The sequence below is a fragment of the Scardinius erythrophthalmus genome (genome assembly GCF_964197995.2).
Source record: "Scardinius erythrophthalmus genome assembly, chromosome: 8".
Taxonomy (NCBI): domain Eukaryota; kingdom Metazoa; phylum Chordata; class Actinopteri; order Cypriniformes; family Leuciscidae; genus Scardinius; species Scardinius erythrophthalmus.
The window spans coordinates 16,360,466-16,378,027 of record NC_138228.1 but is presented as its reverse complement, the minus strand read 5'-3'; positions in this window follow the sequence as shown (position 1 = coordinate 16,378,027).

Below are 17,562 nucleotides of genomic sequence, written 5' to 3'. Positions count from 1 at the left end.
TAATTGTGAACCCCATGTTTGTGTTTTGATATACTGAACATTTCCTCATGTTGTTTATGAGGCATAAGATATTTTATTCTTCTCTGAAACACAAAATGAGATGATTAACAGAATGTGTGGCTACTTTTGAGAGATTTTGATTGTAAACTAATAGCAGTCCATACTACTTGTGCTACATTGCAATGGACTACAAGTCTTCTGAAGCCAAATGATAGCTTTGTGTGACAATTTAAGTTGTTTTTACATCAGATCTCATTTTTGGTGAACTAAAATGATCTCTTAAGTGCTAAGAGATGCTTATTGTTCCCAAATAAGACATTTGAATAAATCAAAATTATGATGACTGTTGATATCAGTTGCATTGGTTATACTAGAGCTCTGTGCATTTGTTATGGCTGACTGACAAGAAGTGGGCGGTTATTTCATTTATTTACTTTTGTTCTTCATCCAATGGCAATTTTTAAACCATATAAATTATATTAAGAATGCATAAAGGTCATGTCATTTAAATATGCTCTCTCTTGTCCTGACCGTGCACAAGCAATAAAACACTTTTGTGTTCTAAGTGATGGGAATGCTTAACTTGGATGCGCCTCCGCTCAGCTCTTGGAACTGAACGATTTTCTGCGTAACATTCCAGATGACGGACCCTGCGATCTTTGGAATATATTTATTGCAATTCTTTAAGGAAACAATGAAAATGGATATAACACACTCAAGTCAACTGGACCCACTCTGTCTGACTTTCATGCTAATCACTGCACATTTCCTTCCACCCCCTTCAGCAAGCAGACTGGCCTTCCAGACAAGCTCTCACCTGCTGAGTCTGGCCAACATCCCCAGAATTGCACTCTCCCATATGAAGCATTGTTATTGCAAATATGATTTATCATATTATTCTGTTGGAACGAATGCGCGCATTTCTGCAGAGCTCAATTCGCACCTCCCCTTTACTCATGCACAAACACACTGAGGGGTTGATATTAATCCCATGTTCAAGAGAGTCTTGACGTCAGCGTGTACTCAGGTGGGGTTACACCACCATCAGCCCTTGAGACCTGAAGGCTTGCGCCCAATTTAGAGCTGTAACTAGGAGGGTCCCCTCATCTATTGTGTGTGTGTGTGAGAGAGATTGTGTGAAAGCGAGAATGGGTGTGGCATACACAACTACCTTCAAACACAATTTCATGGGCTTTACTCTCATCCAGGTTCATGTCTCGTTCTCACAGGATATTGGATGGTGTATTTCAGGTCTCAAGACTCCTCTGCCAACATCCACTGTGAGTTAAAACCCTCTGATTCCCCCAATTTATAATGATTCTACTGTTTTTGGGGTTTGTTAAATTATGTAGCTTTAGTTGTTTTGTCTTTATCTGAGATTTATTGCCATGGTAACAAGACTGTGACGGCTGCAGGTGTTGATCGCACCGAGAACATCCGAGATTTGGCGAATCCAGCTGTTATGAAGGTTGATGATGCAGGGATATCCAGACAGACACAAGCCCTGCAGGCTGACCGAGAGTAGAAGTTATTGCCCTTGTGCAATATCATAGGTCAGGTGGAGAAGCAATACATAAGTGATTGTATTTATACTAAATAGACACCAGTGAGCAAGAGTGTTTACTATATTTTAAGAGAACTTATAATTTAGTATCCAATGAAAAAGGCTAAATTCTGGATTTTACTGAAAAACTCACATAAATTGCAAAATCTGTGAACATAGCATATACTGTACAAGCAGTTTTTTCATATTCTAATTTAGCAGAAATTAAGGAAATGTGTTCCATAATGCATAATTAAATCAGATAGTGTAAGACTTTACAAAACATTTAATTTGTTAAAGTCCCCCTGTGGTGAAAATCAAGCTTTTAATGTTGTTTATATGTGGTGTTTTTAATATGGTTTAAGACAAACCATGTGCAAATTCAAAAGTCAACACCATTGCTGAGTATTTTTTCCTTAAAACTGCAGTGAACCAAAGGCTACATTCACACTGCAGGCTGAAACGACCCAATTCCGATTTTTTTGCCCCTATGCGACCTGTATCTGATCTTTTCATGACAGTCTGAACGACACAGATCCGACCTTTTCAAATGCGACCCAGGCCACTTGGGTATGTGGTCCCAAATCCGATATGTATCCGATCTTTTGAAATGCGACTTCAGTCTGAACGGCCAGGTCGCATATATCCGACCCGCACGTCATTGATACGCGACAAACGTCATAATTCTGCGTTGAAGTAGTTGTCGGTTTGAAAACGGACTGCATATTCGTCGAGCTGAGGTAAATCTGCCGAACGGGTCGACCTCGAGCCCGTTAATTAAAAAAAAAAAAAAAAAAAAAAAAAAAAAAGCCCACGGCCACCATCATTATATATCCAATGACTAACGTTATGTTAACTTGTTTGTGCTGATATTAGATAGGTCAGCGGCTGCTGTCTGGCTCTTGTGTAACGGTCGCTGCGCGCGCTCGTGTGTTTTTTGTGTGTGTGTGTGTGTGAGTGAATCACAGCTAGCTGAAGTTTAGCTACTTCCGCAAACAACAAGTAACGTCGTTGACCGTTGAGTACTCTTCTGCGCATGCGGGTCACTTCTGGGTCATTTCACGTTCACACAGGAGATCACAAAAAGTCGCATTTAATTGAAAATGTGAACGGCCTTGCAAAAAAATCGGAATTTAAGCATTAAGCCCTGCAGTGTGAACGCAGCCAAAGACAGTCTCAAAAGCGCAGTTTGAAATCGTTGGTGTTTCTGATGTCACAAACCACTTGTACCCAATCACGTCAACGTGTGATCATCAATGAGTGGATCTCTGAGCTGGTGTGAGTGAGTTGAGGCGGGGCTAATTTCCATATTCATAGAACCACATATACTAAATGAGGCAAGGGTGTAAAGTTACATTCAAGGCATGAAGAATGTTTTTCAAGAAAAAAAACATTTATATATGTCATTTTGGTGAACAAAGAAGAGTTTTAAGAGATAAAATTGTTGACTACATCAGGGGGACTTTAACATTATTTAATGCATTTTTTAAACCGCATTTATGTGAATTTATAAAATACTGTTTATTATTAATTCAAATATGTTTATGATACATTAACACAGGTTTTATTTATTTATACTTAAGATGTTAATTATTTTAACACGTTTTGTCAATCTAGGTTAATGTTAATTTATAAAAGTACTATTGTTCATTGTTAATTCATATTAGTTCATGATACATTCAAGTTTTATTTATTTATATTTAAAATTAGTATTATTATGTATTAGTATCTGATGTGGAAATTAACATTTATATTTAATACCTCAGAATTATTTTTCATTGTTAGTTTGTGAAACCTAATGTATTAACTAATGTAAGGAATGGAACCATATTGTGACGTGATATTTTTACATGTATTACATTTAATCATTTTGACTGATGCGTTTTTAGTTTTTTTTTTATAATATATTTTATGATAATTTGATGTACTTTTAACTCTTTAAGTGTGCGAGAAATGAAGTAAGTGATAATAAATTAACTGCTCTCCATGCATATGTATGAGACCATCTTTCTTAGATGCTTTTTACTGTTCAAGATATTTGTGCTATTTATATCACGCCATGTGACTGGAATAGAGCGGGACTTTGTTCAGCCATCACGCATATTGAATGGTAATGTAAATGCCATGGTGATTATCTCATTGAGCAATGGTTTTGCTGACAGACAGTAGGGACGGTTCTATGTGATCATCTTATTCCAGAGGGACTAGTTAAGGGTGAACGTGCTCGCTTGTGCCTGCTGGCTAAATTCTGGGCCATTAGGCAGAAATACATATCTACCAGCTGTTCAGATGTTTGAATGTGCGTGTCACTGCAAGGTTTTAATGTCCACCATTCCCGTTGTGCATTTCTTTTTAATTAAGAGCGAAAGACGGTTGTTAGTAGAGCTGTGGAGATATGTCTGACCTTGCTTTCTGAGGGCTTAATGTTGACAAATGTCCCATTCGCCTCTTTCAACACAGTCTGTCTATAAAGCGCTGCTCTGGCAGATAGCTATCAGGGGATTTGACTGTACCGGTTTTCAAAGACTTCACAAAGACTTTATATCCTCACTGTTCTTACAGAAGCGAGGGTACACAACGATTACTTTGCAGAACAGCACAAATACATTGAAATTTTATGTGTAAAATTGTTCTATAAAATTGATTTTGACATTTTCAGATAAAAATGCCTACAATTCTTTCCATACAAATCAGATTTGCTAACAAGTTTCCTGTGCATCGCTAGAATGTTGTGTTGTAGTTGCTAGGGTGTTGCTAAGGTGTTCTGAGGGGATTCCGTTCTGTTCTGGGTGTTTTTTTAGGGAGTTGTTTGAGAATGTTGTGGGTGGTTGCTGGGGTTGATAAAGTTTTTCATAGTTTCTAGGGAGATGCTAGAACATTTTGGGTGGTTGCTAAGGTTCTGAGTGGTTTCTGAGGAGTTGTTCGAGGGTTGCTAAGTATGTGTTGGTGTTTTTTAGGGAGTTGCTTGAGAATGTTGTGGGTGGTTGCTGGGGTTGATAAAGTTTTTCATAGTTTCTAGAGAGATACTAGAGCCTTTTGTTGGTTGCTAAGGTTCTGAGTGGTTTCTGAGGAGTTGTTAGAACACTCTGAGTGGTTACTAAGGTTCTGCGTAGTTTCTATGGAGTTATTAGAACATTTAGGATGGTTGTTAGGTAGTTACCAAGCTTCTGAGCTATTTCTAGGAAGTTACTAGAAAGTTGTGAGTGGTTTCTAGAGTTTTGCTAGAATGCTTTTTTTTTTTTTTTAAACATTGGGGGTGGTTTTGTAGTCTGAGGTGTTTCTGGTGAGTTCCTAGATAATTGTAGGTGTTGCTAGGGTGTTGATAAGATGCTCTGATTGATTTCTAAGGAGTTATTGAAAAAGTTGTGAGTGTTTGATGGTCTGTTGCTGAAGTTTCTACGGCACAGCTAAAGCATCATGGGTGGTTGCTAGGGGGTTGCTAAGCTTCTGAGTGGGAGTTGATGGAACATTGTGGGGGTTGTTAGAATTGGCAAGCATCACTAACGGAATTTTACTCAGATGAAAGCTTTGCATAAAAAACATTATCAGACATCTGTCATCTTCATTTGTATAGTCCTTTTAACAATGTAGATTGTTCCAAAGCATTGATAGTAGGAAATTAAAGTAAAGTGTTTTGACTTTATAGCAGCTCTAGAATAAAGTTATTGTCCAGCTAAAGTTAGTTTGATTGATTCACTTCAAAGTAAGCATCAAAGTACAAACATTAACAGTGTACATAATAAATGTTAGACAGACGTCCAATTGACCACAGAATTCAGACTCTGTGCTTGTGTTTTCCATGCGTAGATTTATAATGCAACATTACACCTTTCATTAGCTGGTGCTGGCCACTAACATGTGGCCATGAGTGTCTCGCATTGGATACAGCTCCAAATGACTTCTTGTAAAACTCAATCGCTTTCGAGGCAGGAAGCAATCAAACCATAGTTTTAAAAACATGTTACATACTATCTTGTGCTGGGTTTCAGGTCTGGTTACTACCACATGGCAATATGAATTCACAAAATGTCAGATTACCTTAATGGTAGTTTGCCTCTGTGAACGGTGCAACAGTCTAGTTGGTGTTGCATCACAAAAGTATAGACTCTGAGAACTGAGGGTGGCAATTGGGATGGGTCCTGAGAATAAGCCAGATTGTAACATGCAATTTTCAAATGCTTTTGCCATTTTGTCTATGATATAGGTGTTCTGTGGGCAGTCTGAGACCACTGTGACAAAGAGTTCAATCTGAATGATCAACTTCTACTGTAACTTATAGAGAGAGAAATTGCCCATGTTGCATATTGTCTCTTCAAGTGTCTTCAGAATGAACGGGGTGGCATAAAACTACCTGAAAACCTTATATGTTAAGATTGAATCATATTAACAGTCCATAGGTATGACAGTGTAAAAAAAGCTCCAAAACTGTCTCAAAAAGCATGTAGCATTTTTTTTTTCTTCTAGAATGTTACCTTACATTTGGTCCCATGAAAGACATATTCATAGCAGTGAATTACAGCGGAATTCAGGGAACCATTTAAAATGTGGCCTTTGCGAGGTTTATTAGTATTATTCATGGATGTTGTACGCATGGAGTCACTTAAGCTATTCCATGTAATTGCTTCCACTTTTCTTAAATGGCATATGGGTAGTTGCACACATGGGTAATTGATTCGTGACAGGAAAAGACCTGGATTGTTGTCGAAAGTAGGCTGCCTGTCTCTCGTTGCTGAAACTTCAGAGTTGTGTTTCTGAACAGTGTGCTAATGACCACTGTGGTTTCTGTCAGGATAGAGGATTGCTTTGAAATGGTTGCTGACAGCTGACCATTGGTTGAAATTCAGTTCCTAATGAGACTTTGCTTAAGCTACATCATTGTCTCGCATGCAATAGTTTCAATCTTCTAGTCTTCTATTCATATCTAATATTGCATCTTACCATTTCCATTTGTGGTTATGCTAATTAAATAAGGTATTTAGTCTCTTGCTATAATAGACTGTTTTACAATTAAACAAGAACAGTATGTTCATAACAGTATGAGAAAGACTCTTTAATTTACTGTTGATGGTAAATTAAGAGTACATTTTAAGTTAAGAATTGTAACATGTTCCTTATAAAACAGCATTTTCATTCTTCTTTCAGTGGGAACATTTATATTTCTCTATATTTCTGTGACAGTTTTGTGAGTTTTTCCCCAATCTCGATAAAAGTATTTCCTCTGCACACGTGTGCCATTAAAAGCACAAGCTTTGCCATTGTAGAGCTTTTAGGTCTAGCTGTATCTATAAGGTCATCTTGAGAGAATGCTCAGGTTTCCATTCTTCCACATTTCCAGTCTGCCTGAACAAATGACTTCCTTTAAAACACTGCCTACCTGCTCGCCCCACGGCTCCTAAACAATCTACCAAACACAGCCGTACTGCTGGAATGCTTCTGGTGGCCACATATATCCTACATGTGGAATCCTAATGATTTGAACCATGAAGTACATCAAACACCTTGGGTTTTTTTTTTTTTTTTGTGTGTGTGTGTGTGTGTGTGTGTGTGTGTGTGTGTGTGTGTGTGTGTGTGTGTGTGTGTGTGTGTGTGTGTTTTTGTAGGTCTTGTTGTGGGATTATCTACTTTTTAGCACTTTAATAAGGGTAACTCTTGAAATACCAGTCCTAAAAGCCTGTGATTAGATGACCTAGAAAGATTTTAGTAATGGATATAAAGGTTAAGCTAAAATGAAAGAAGGGTTCTCACAGCAGTCTTCTTTAGGCTTAATTTGAATAGAATTTTTTTGCATTTTGACAGTATTTTTACTGAAGTGCTATGTGAAATTGCTATGTGGCATGTTTACGTTGGCATAACATAACTACCAACATGGCAGTGACTTTTGCACAAGCAGGCATTATATAATGTCTTTCCTGTTGATAGATGTTATCTACAGAAAATGTAAAAGAAAATACTTGCATTTTAGATCGTGAATTAATGTACATATGCATAAGTTTGTGATGCATAATAAATACTTGATATTCACAATATATCGGTAACATAAGCAGATGTTAATAACACTGTTAAATGTAATAATTAGCCCATTTATGTACATTTTCATACTGTATTATATTGTACTAATGCCGAAATTGTCTTGTAGTGTTAAAAATGATTACATTTTTTGATTAATTTATTTAATCAAAATAGTATAGTATAATATTGTTAATTTATCTTATTTTAATATCTTTCTATCCCTATACTGAATCCATAATATGAACTGCTAATGTATATATTTACAGTTATGTGTATTTGGAGCAAATGTTATAAACGTGGTGCTATTTTCCTAAATTGTATTGTCTAAAATTGTGTTTGTTCTCCATATACTCTGGTAAAAAGTTTGTGATCAATATATATATATGTTTTACTTGCAGCAAGGATGCATTAAATTGATCAGAAGTGACAGTAAAGACACATTTGCAAAATATTTCTATTTCAAATAAATGCTGTTATTTTTAACTTTCTATTAATAAAAAAAAAAAAAAAAAAATCATCACGGTTTCCTCAAAAATTCAGCTTTGCCATCACATCAATTGTATATTAAAATATATTCACATAGAAAACGGTTATTTTAAATTGTAATAAAATTTCACAATATTACTGTATTTTTTTTGTATTTTTGATCATATAAATGCAATCTTGGTGTGCATAAAGACTTCTTTCAAAAACTCTTACCGACCCCAAACTTTTGAAAGGTAGTGTAGATTGTAGTAAAATATTGCATGCATTAACACATAGAACACCCTCAAACTCATTCCTTTAGTCTTGAGGAATCTCTTCCTCCCCTCGTTTCTCATTCATTCTCCCGCTCTGCGTCTGAGTGATATAGCACATGCATTGCACGGTTCTCTTGCTGCTATATCACCCTGCAGGTAGCCCCTGTTCCAGGCCTGCTTTGTTTGCAAACTGTGTGTGAGTATCAGATTCCTCTTTGACAGGATGCAGTGAGCGTGGAGAGGCCGGCTGGTTCCGGCGATGTGCGGCTCACCTCCGTGGGTCCTCACGTCTGGACAGAGGAGGGTCAGCCGAGGGTGAATGCTTTCCAAAGCCTGTGTCAAAGATGCATTCTGGCTCTGTGTGTCTGCCATCACCCAGAATGACCTCCGGTCTCCTTCTTTTGGTCTCTCCACCTGATCCGGAGATGTTAGTTGAGCTACCACAAATCTTGTCAGCATTTCTTCCACCAGCTATGGCGGAATCGATCGCTTTTGCATCTGCTCAGCTCTTTCAGAACTAACTGAGGGAGGGACATGAGTCAGGCTTTAGCCCTAAAAAATATTTGTTCATTTAAATCCCTCATGAAACTGTATGTGAATAAATGATTGTATTTCATAACAGAATATCAAACAAGTGACTATAGAATTTAAAGGGGGGGTGAAATGCTAATTTTCACTCAATCTCCTGTTAATCTTGAGTACCTATAGAGTAGTATTGCACCCTTCATATCTCCAAAAAGTCTTTAGTTTTATTATATTTATAAAAGAAAGATAGGCTGTAACGAGTCTTTCCGGGAAAAAAACGAGCGGCTGGAGGTGGGCCGTGTGGGCGGAGCTAAAGCTGTGTGCTAACGCGCCGAGCTAACAACACACAGACATTTGAAGCAGTTTTACTCCATTCCAACCACGACCGCGAATCTTTATCATTGTGACTGCTCGATCCGCATTAGACGATCTGCAAATCCGTCGATCTGGGCTTTGTTTATAAAACAATCATCGTCGAAATGCAGGGAACAAACAGTCTTACACAACTCCATTGCTGATGCTCTGAAAAAACAAACTCCATCCACGGGTCCCTTAACGCTGGGTTCTTTGGGAATCTGTGCAGGGTTGTCTTGCCCTGGCAACCAAAAACCCACTTCTTTGGTGACATTGACTTCCCTAAAGCCGAGCAGAGCGCTTTGATGAGGTACTGTTTTCGCTCTTGCTTGCTCTGGTCTACGAGTGCGCGCGCGCCCGCGGTCTTCCGGCAGAAGTGCCCTTAGGACCCATATAAGGAAATTCCGCCCCAGCTGACGTCACGCAGACCCATACTCGAAAAAAACTTTCCGAAACTTGTGACAAACCGGAAGGACAATTTTTGGCACAGAAATACTCCTTCAAACGTACAATTTAATTTTGGAAACTTTGTCCATGTTTAGCATGGGAATCCAACTCTTAACAGTGTAAAAAACTCAGTATGCATGAAATAGCATTTCACCCCCGCCTTTAAAGCAAATTTTTCACAGTAATATATAGTTTTTAGGTTTGAAAAAAGAAAACTCAATTTACTGTTGGAGACAGTTTTTTTTAAATATATATATTTGGGCTCTTTCTGATTGTCAGTATTCTTAAAAATAAAATTATCAAAATGTTTTTGTTTTTGTGATAGAATAACCAGTTTTGGTTCCCCTTTCAGTGAACAGCTCTTAAAAGAACCATTTTTTTCTTATTGTGAAGAACATTTTAATTATCTAAAGAACATTGTTCCCACTATTAGGAACCTTTTGCGCATTGGAAATTTTATATGGATGTTAAAGTTTCTTCGTGTAACCATAGATGCCAATAAAGAATCTTTATTTTTAAGAGTGAATATAATGAACTACACCTTTGTGAATTTGGGGGGAACTTTATTCATCCACCCACTATTAAACTATCAAACTACTTGGCTAAAGTGTTCACTAAAATTAAAACTGATTTTAGTCAATACCCCCTGATTTGATTTGTTTAACCATTGCAATGAAATTTAAATATCCCAGAAAACGTTTTGGGGCCACCATATGCAGCCCCTTTTGAAATTCGAAACACGATAAACTGGATTCACTTAATTGTAAATTCAGATAAGATGTAGGGTTATCGGCACAGTACAGTTCTCTTAATAGAGTTGTCATTTTGTGGGAAGTGGTTACAGACATGTTCAAAATTTAAAGTTAGCTCAAGGTTTTTCAAAAACAAAAGGGACGATATCTTAATTAAGCAAACCATGAGTTCATTATGAACACTTCATTACCTAAATGCAGAGTATGTTGAGCAGAGAAATTAAGATAACAAAGATGAATAGCTAATTAAGATAACGCTAATGAATGTAAAATTGAATTTAGATAAGAACAATTGAATCATCAAACACCCTTGTTAGAGTGCTACTGTCATCAAGAACTATTGTCTCTTCTCTCTTTGGGTCTGCCACAGCTTCTCAGAGAGAGAGAGAGAGAGAGAGAGAGAGAGAGAGAGAGAGAGAGAGAGATTTTATAGCACTTTATTAAATCATTTAAAAACAATTAATAAACATACACTTTACTCAAGACATTTAGCAAAAATTAATTCACCATCTCTAACAAAGCACAACATTTCTTTGCAATTCCATACGTTTTCAAATTCCTCTATATTCTTCATGGTTTTATAAAATAAAAAATCAAATCTAATTCTTACTTTTATTAAACTCTTAAAAACTTGTACGACATCCCAGCCAACTTCACCATCTATTTTTTCCTTTCTTGTCAAATAAATAGCCATTTTCGCTTTTCCAATCACAAAATTAACAAGCTGCCCTTTTTTTCTCTTTTTTTTTCCAAAACTTGAAACCAAAGATAAAACCAACCAACTACTTTAAAACCCACAAACATGAAATTAAGCATCAAAAACAAGTTTTTAAGCCTGTCACAATGTACAAAACAGTGTTTGTTAATTGTTTTTAAATGATTTAATAAAGTGCTATAAAATCTCTCTCTCTCTCTCTCTCTCTCTCTCTCTCTCTCTCTCTCTCTCTCTCTCTCTCTCTCTCTCTCTCTCTCTCTCTCTCTCTCTCTCTCTCTCTCTCTCTCTCTCTCTCTCTCTCTCTCTCTCTCTCTCTCTCTCTCTCTCTTTTATTCCAAATTCTTTCTAGTCTTCCAACTGGGTGGTTTTCAGGCATTGTTATGTGGTAGTCTCAAGTCGCTATGATGTTTTGGTCTCCATTGATCTAATTCTATGCAATGTTTTCTCTCCTTCCATCATTTTCCAGGTGAAAATAGTCAAAGTGTGTGGAAAAGTAACATCATACCTCAACAGAGCATGCAGTTTGATGTATCATAATAGCACAGTACTTGGGAGTTGCGCTTGTTACCAAAATTATTATTATAGCTTTTTTTTTTATTGCACCTGATAGGCAAGTATGTACAGGGTCATCTCTGGTGTCTTCTGTAAGTTGGATTATAGGTCTCATCGCGTGAGCAACGTTCAGCTTCAGTTTGAGACCTTGGGACAATAGAACAAGCACCATGACCCACTTAATGTGAGCTAAAGACACTGTTCTTGGCAAAGTTCATGAGACTGGAGCAAGATGAAGAGCACAGTCGGGGACAGCAGATACACAATCTTTCTGATGCATTATGCAACAGTATGGCAGACTTTATACTGCAAGTGACCATTTCTAAAGTTTTCATGCTTGTTTGTTTCATTGCTCCGAAAAATAGAACAAATTGGCAATGAGGTCAAAAGTGGTACTTTAAAAGATTAAAGCATGCGATCGCAATGTCATGCAAATGTATTTAATTCAAACAAAAATGCTATTTTTGGTAACTGACTCTATCGTTATGCAACCTAATGAACCGCTTTCATGGTCTAACACTTCTCTCGTTCTGTCTTTGTACTTATTTATTTATTGCCCAAAACTCCTCACTCTGGATAGATACATCAAACGATCATGAGAACAATTTGCCCCTCTATCTGCCTCATCTCATTATTGAGTTGGGTGCATTCAGAGTTTCAAGGGGTCAAGGGCGCTTTTGTTTTTGGGGGTGCAGGGCTTTGTATGGCTTACCCCCTCTCGGAGACCCTTATAGAGCTCCTTAACTGCACAAACACACACATTTTGGCTTAGAGCAGTGGTTCTCAGCGATTTTGCTTCAGGGCCCAGATTTTATATTGGACATCAAGTGGCAACACAACATGGCGCCAAAATAGTTTATCGCACTAAAGTAAATGTAAATGTTTTCAGCACCGTGTCTATTCAGTGTCAAGTTCTCCCCTAATTAGCATTTGACCATATTACCAAGTGACATGGATTTGTGCCCAAATGGCATCCATCCATCCATCCGGCTTAATTTATTAAGGATCTCTTTAATCATTGTATTTATTATTATCCTTCTCATATACTCTTATTTATGATTTTTGCTTTTAATAAAATATTTTTGTGGACCACTTTGAGCTACATTTCAAATTAGCTGTACAAATATATACGATTATTTCATTATGTGCATTTAACTTCTTATTTTCCCTACTATCTGAAATCTGATTTTGGGTTACAACCCACCAGCTTAGAATCACTTGTGTAGGGTCCGACTGATCTTGCAACCAGTAATCGTATAATATCCCAGCAGACTTCCTGTAAAGAGGGTGTGGGAATGCGGGAGACACGCAGAATGTGATATGTGCATGTGTGTTTGTGCCTATGTGGGGGGGAAGGGGTCGTTTGTAATTGTGGTAAACAGGTTTCTGAACCAAGGGGCCCCTTCTTTGAATGGTAAATCAACTTGGCTGTCACGCGATTACAACACAGCCGTACGTAGAGTAGATGGGCAAAGAAGATCGAAGTTTCCGCTTTCTTTCTATTTCCTTTTTTTTTATCCTTATCTTTCCCTTTCTCCTCACGAATGAGGCCTTCCTGAGGCTGGCACACTGGGACATTTGGCTTGCCATAGACTACTAATGTGCTGTGAGTTTCTGGCCAGGCATTAAAGGGATGGCTCAATATGTTCAGGGTCCTGATGACAGGAGGTTGTGGAAACCATCTCTCAACGTTTTACACACATCAGTTGATCTGCCAGGCGAAAGTGTTCTTATCAGGGCTGTAATCGGATATCTGAGCTGCGTGTGTGTGTTTATACTTTCTCCTCAGGGTAACAGGGTCTTTTTCAGTCAGATATGGGTCAGAATGTATTGAGCGATGATTCCTCCTTTATTCTATGCATGTTATTGTTTCCTTCCAGGCCAAATTCCAAAGCTTATACCTGTGTGTTGCAGTGGTTGAGGGTTTGCTGGTAAAAATAACACTGTGAAAGTGGGTTCAGGGATCGAGGCTTACTGAGGTTAAGTGGCTTGGCAGATACGGTTTCCGTGAACGCAAGCTCAAGATTACCTGGAAATGCTCAAATTCCACTTAGATTTTTAGCAGGAGCTTATTAGGTAGCTGCGCTTTGAAACCAATTCAAGTTAAAGTTACATTTTAAGGCATAGCTTACTCAAATAATACAAAAAACTGTCATAATTTGCTCATCATAAACCTGTATGTGTCAACCAATAAGATTGCCGTGAATTTGCACGTGCTTCCTCGGGACGTGTCCCCATAGCGGCATAGCATGTTTTAATACAACCCAATTTTTACTATTCTGCATCTCAAATGTCACTGTATTAATTATTACGGCTTCTCATGAGGCTAGGTTGCATGCATTTTTCACCAAGTTTGAATATGTAGATATACAAATTAACATAAACTGAATTAATTTTGGTCTGTTCCTTACACTGTTCCTATAATATGACTTATGATTATGAGTCTTACAAGTTTTATAATACAATTATAAGGTACGTTTTGATCCTTTTTATGTCCAAATTGTATGAAAAAGGGCAGCTTAAACTATTCTTAATAAGGATATCTTCTGTTTTCCACGGGAAAAATATTACATCATTTGATAAATATATTAGTGATTAATTTATTAACTGATTTTTCCTTTTTTGGGGCGAACTGTCCCTTCAAGCAAAGGGGAAGTTTAAAATGAATACTAATACATAAAAACAAAAAACAAAACATAAATCATTAAAACATCTGTATATTGAAAAAGAAGTTTTTTTTGGTTTTGTGTGGATACAGTGGGAAAAGTGTTGCAATGCACCTGTTTGTGCTGTAATACTAGAAAGAGGGCATATGCACGTCATCACTGTCTGGACTTGAAAGACAAGCTCTCTCTCTCTCTCTCTCTCTCTCTCTCTCTCTCTCTCTCTCTCTCTCTCTCTCTCTCTCTCTCTCTCTCTCTCTCTCTCTCTCTCTCTCTCTCTCTCTCTCTCTCTCTCTCTCTCTCTCCATGGTTGTCTTTCCATCTTTTCCTCTCACTCTCTCTTTCTCCCTCAACACCTGGATAGATGTGGAGTATGGGTGTGTTTTGTCAAATATCGGCTGCTGTCGGGCAGTAAATTAAAACGAGGTGCAATTTCCTCCAGTCTAATTAGCAGTAAATCGGCAGTGTCTGTTTAGCCAGTCTGCCCAAGGGTACAGCGAGAGATTGACATGTCATTACATGAGTGAAGGAATACCTGATACTATCACATTAACCTTTCATAAAATTATATGTGTTGTCTCTTTTCTATTACTGTTTAAATCAGGGTTTATATTTACACAATGTGATCATCATCATGTCAATTCAAAATGTTAATTTAGTACAATTAACCTGGTTAAAAGGTATTTAACCGTGTGTGTGTGTGGTCCTGGCAAATCCTACATTGTGGGGACCAAATGTCTATATTGTATATATTATATACATTATATATACATTATATATATATATATACTCTAAAAATATTACATTATATAAGTTTTATAAGTTATACTTGTATTTTGAACAAAACCCGTTCTTGTCTTAGGACAAGTTTGATGAACTTTTTTGATCCTCTTCAAATGTTGACTGTAGTTTGTTCAGTAAAAAAAATCATTACATCTATGGAAAGTCCCCATAAAACATGGAAACCGTGTGTGTGTGTGTGTGTGTGTGTGTGTGTGTTTGTGTGCGCTTGCACTCACATGGTAAAACACTATGCACTCTGGTCAGGTCCATGAATGGAAAGCATCTGTCATTCGTTGAGCTGTAAAAGCTGTGCAATGTTCCCTTGAAAAGCAAGAATAAAAAGGAGAATGAAAACACAGAACAGCATCATGGAGCAGAACCCTTCTCTGTCTCTCTCTATGTCTTTTTCATTTGGGCTGGTGTGTGTGTGTTGGTGAACATATGTATGTAGTCGGGTTGCAACTATCAGAGGTAAACTACTCCTTTAAAATTTTGTCAATGAAATAATCAGGGTGATTTTTTTTGTAGAATTTTTTTTAAAGAGTTTACCCATCCTCTTCATCCATCTCTCATCCACTCTGTTCTGTATTTGAGTAAGTCCAACGTCAACTACACTGTAACAAAAATTATATGATCAATACGTTGACAACATGTTTTTATGAATGACAACATACGTTTTTATGAATGACAACATACGTTTTTACATGTTTTAAGTTATTCAAGATTCTACTTATTGTTTAAAGTCAACTGAATGTAAATGTAATTTAAGTTGAAATTACTTAAACATCCAAGTTGATTGTACTTACAAATTTAAGGCAGCAACAATTTTTTTCATTTTTGTGGCCTGGCAGCACAAAACCCATAGGTGATTACTGGACTGCATTGTTGTCCAGGATCTCCTGAACAAGAAGAGGTGAATTCAGCATCACATTCACTGTGGCCTCAGCCTCACTCATCACAGTCAGTGTAGAACACTCTGATCGATACACCTCCTTATCAGTGTCAATGAGACCATGTAAAGATGTAATCACACCATTAACCGGACAGAAACGTGAACTGTAGCCCAACCAGCAGCAAAGAAGACTTTTAGAAGGTACTGTGTAAACATTTCATTAATACCTTCAAACATTTTCTTGTAAACAGTTGCGCTGTATTTCAAAGAGCTTTCGTTACTGACATGCAGTGTTGCCAAGTCTGCGGTTTTCCCATGAAATTGGTACGTACGATTCAGCGCTCCACCACTCCCAAAACACCCCCCAGATGCACAAGTTCAGAGGAGAATTTGGCTATTTTTGGGCTACTTTTGTCTGGCCATTGGACTACTTTTGTTGCACAGACCAGGCAACCCTCGACATAACCAGCCTGAACTAACTGGTTCAGGTGGTGACCAACTTAAAGGACCAGGTGTAATACCTTATTTGTTTTTTCAGCAATGATGTCTTAAATGGATCAAAAGTGACAGTTAAGACATTTATTTACAAAAGATTCTATTTCAAATAAACACAGTTATTTTCTTATTCATCAGAAATCAGTGAAAATGTATCACGGTTTCCGCAAAAAAATATTAATATTAACTGTTTTTGACAGTGATAATTATAAAAAATGTTTCTTGAGCAGCAAATCAGCATATAGACCCTTTTACAGTTGGTAAACATGGTGACGTATTTGTGTGGGCGGGGCTTAGCTGGAGGCAGAAAGATCCCTCTGGCTGCTTCACTAACGCTAGTTTGCAAGTTTTGTTAGCTTGTTTTTTAACAATGACTGAAGAAAATCCGATTTTTTCTTAATGTGCAAGGTCACTCACTGTCCAGGACCGCGATTGTTATTTGCAAAAGTTAATTTTAACGGACGGAACCAGATGACCGTACACGCTCAGTCAATGGACGAACTAACAGGATTAACGTTAATGCTACCCCCGGTTGAGTGGCCTGACTTCTACACCTACCCGATAGAGAACCCAAGGGTAAAGAGAAACTGAGGACATATAAATATATTTAGATGCCTATAACTATGTGCTGAATGGTCATGTAAAGACGATCCGCAGTTCTGCCTAGCCAGCGCCAAGAAGACAACAATGTAAAGAGTGACACGGTGTAATTTTAATGATATGGATATTTTCTAGAAAAAAAATTCCAGATACAGCATACTCATTTTTCATCGATTCTTGCACCCAATAACACAACAAGATAATAAAAATAATAATTTAAGCTCCTTATTATGTAGCCGAATCTGTGCCGGTTTGTATTGGCCGCCTCCAGTTTTCCGTTTGTTTTGCCTCCAGCTAGCGCCGTGACGTAACTGTGACGTCGGCGCAAAAGGGGTCTAGAATGATTTCTGAAGGATCATGTGACACTGGAGTGATGATCCTGAAAATTTCTACCTTCTTGCGCAGACGCTGCCTGGAAAGTCATTGCATGATAGGGCAGAGAGGCAACAAGTCAGCTGCCTATGTTTTCGGATGCAGCCATTGTTTCAGGGT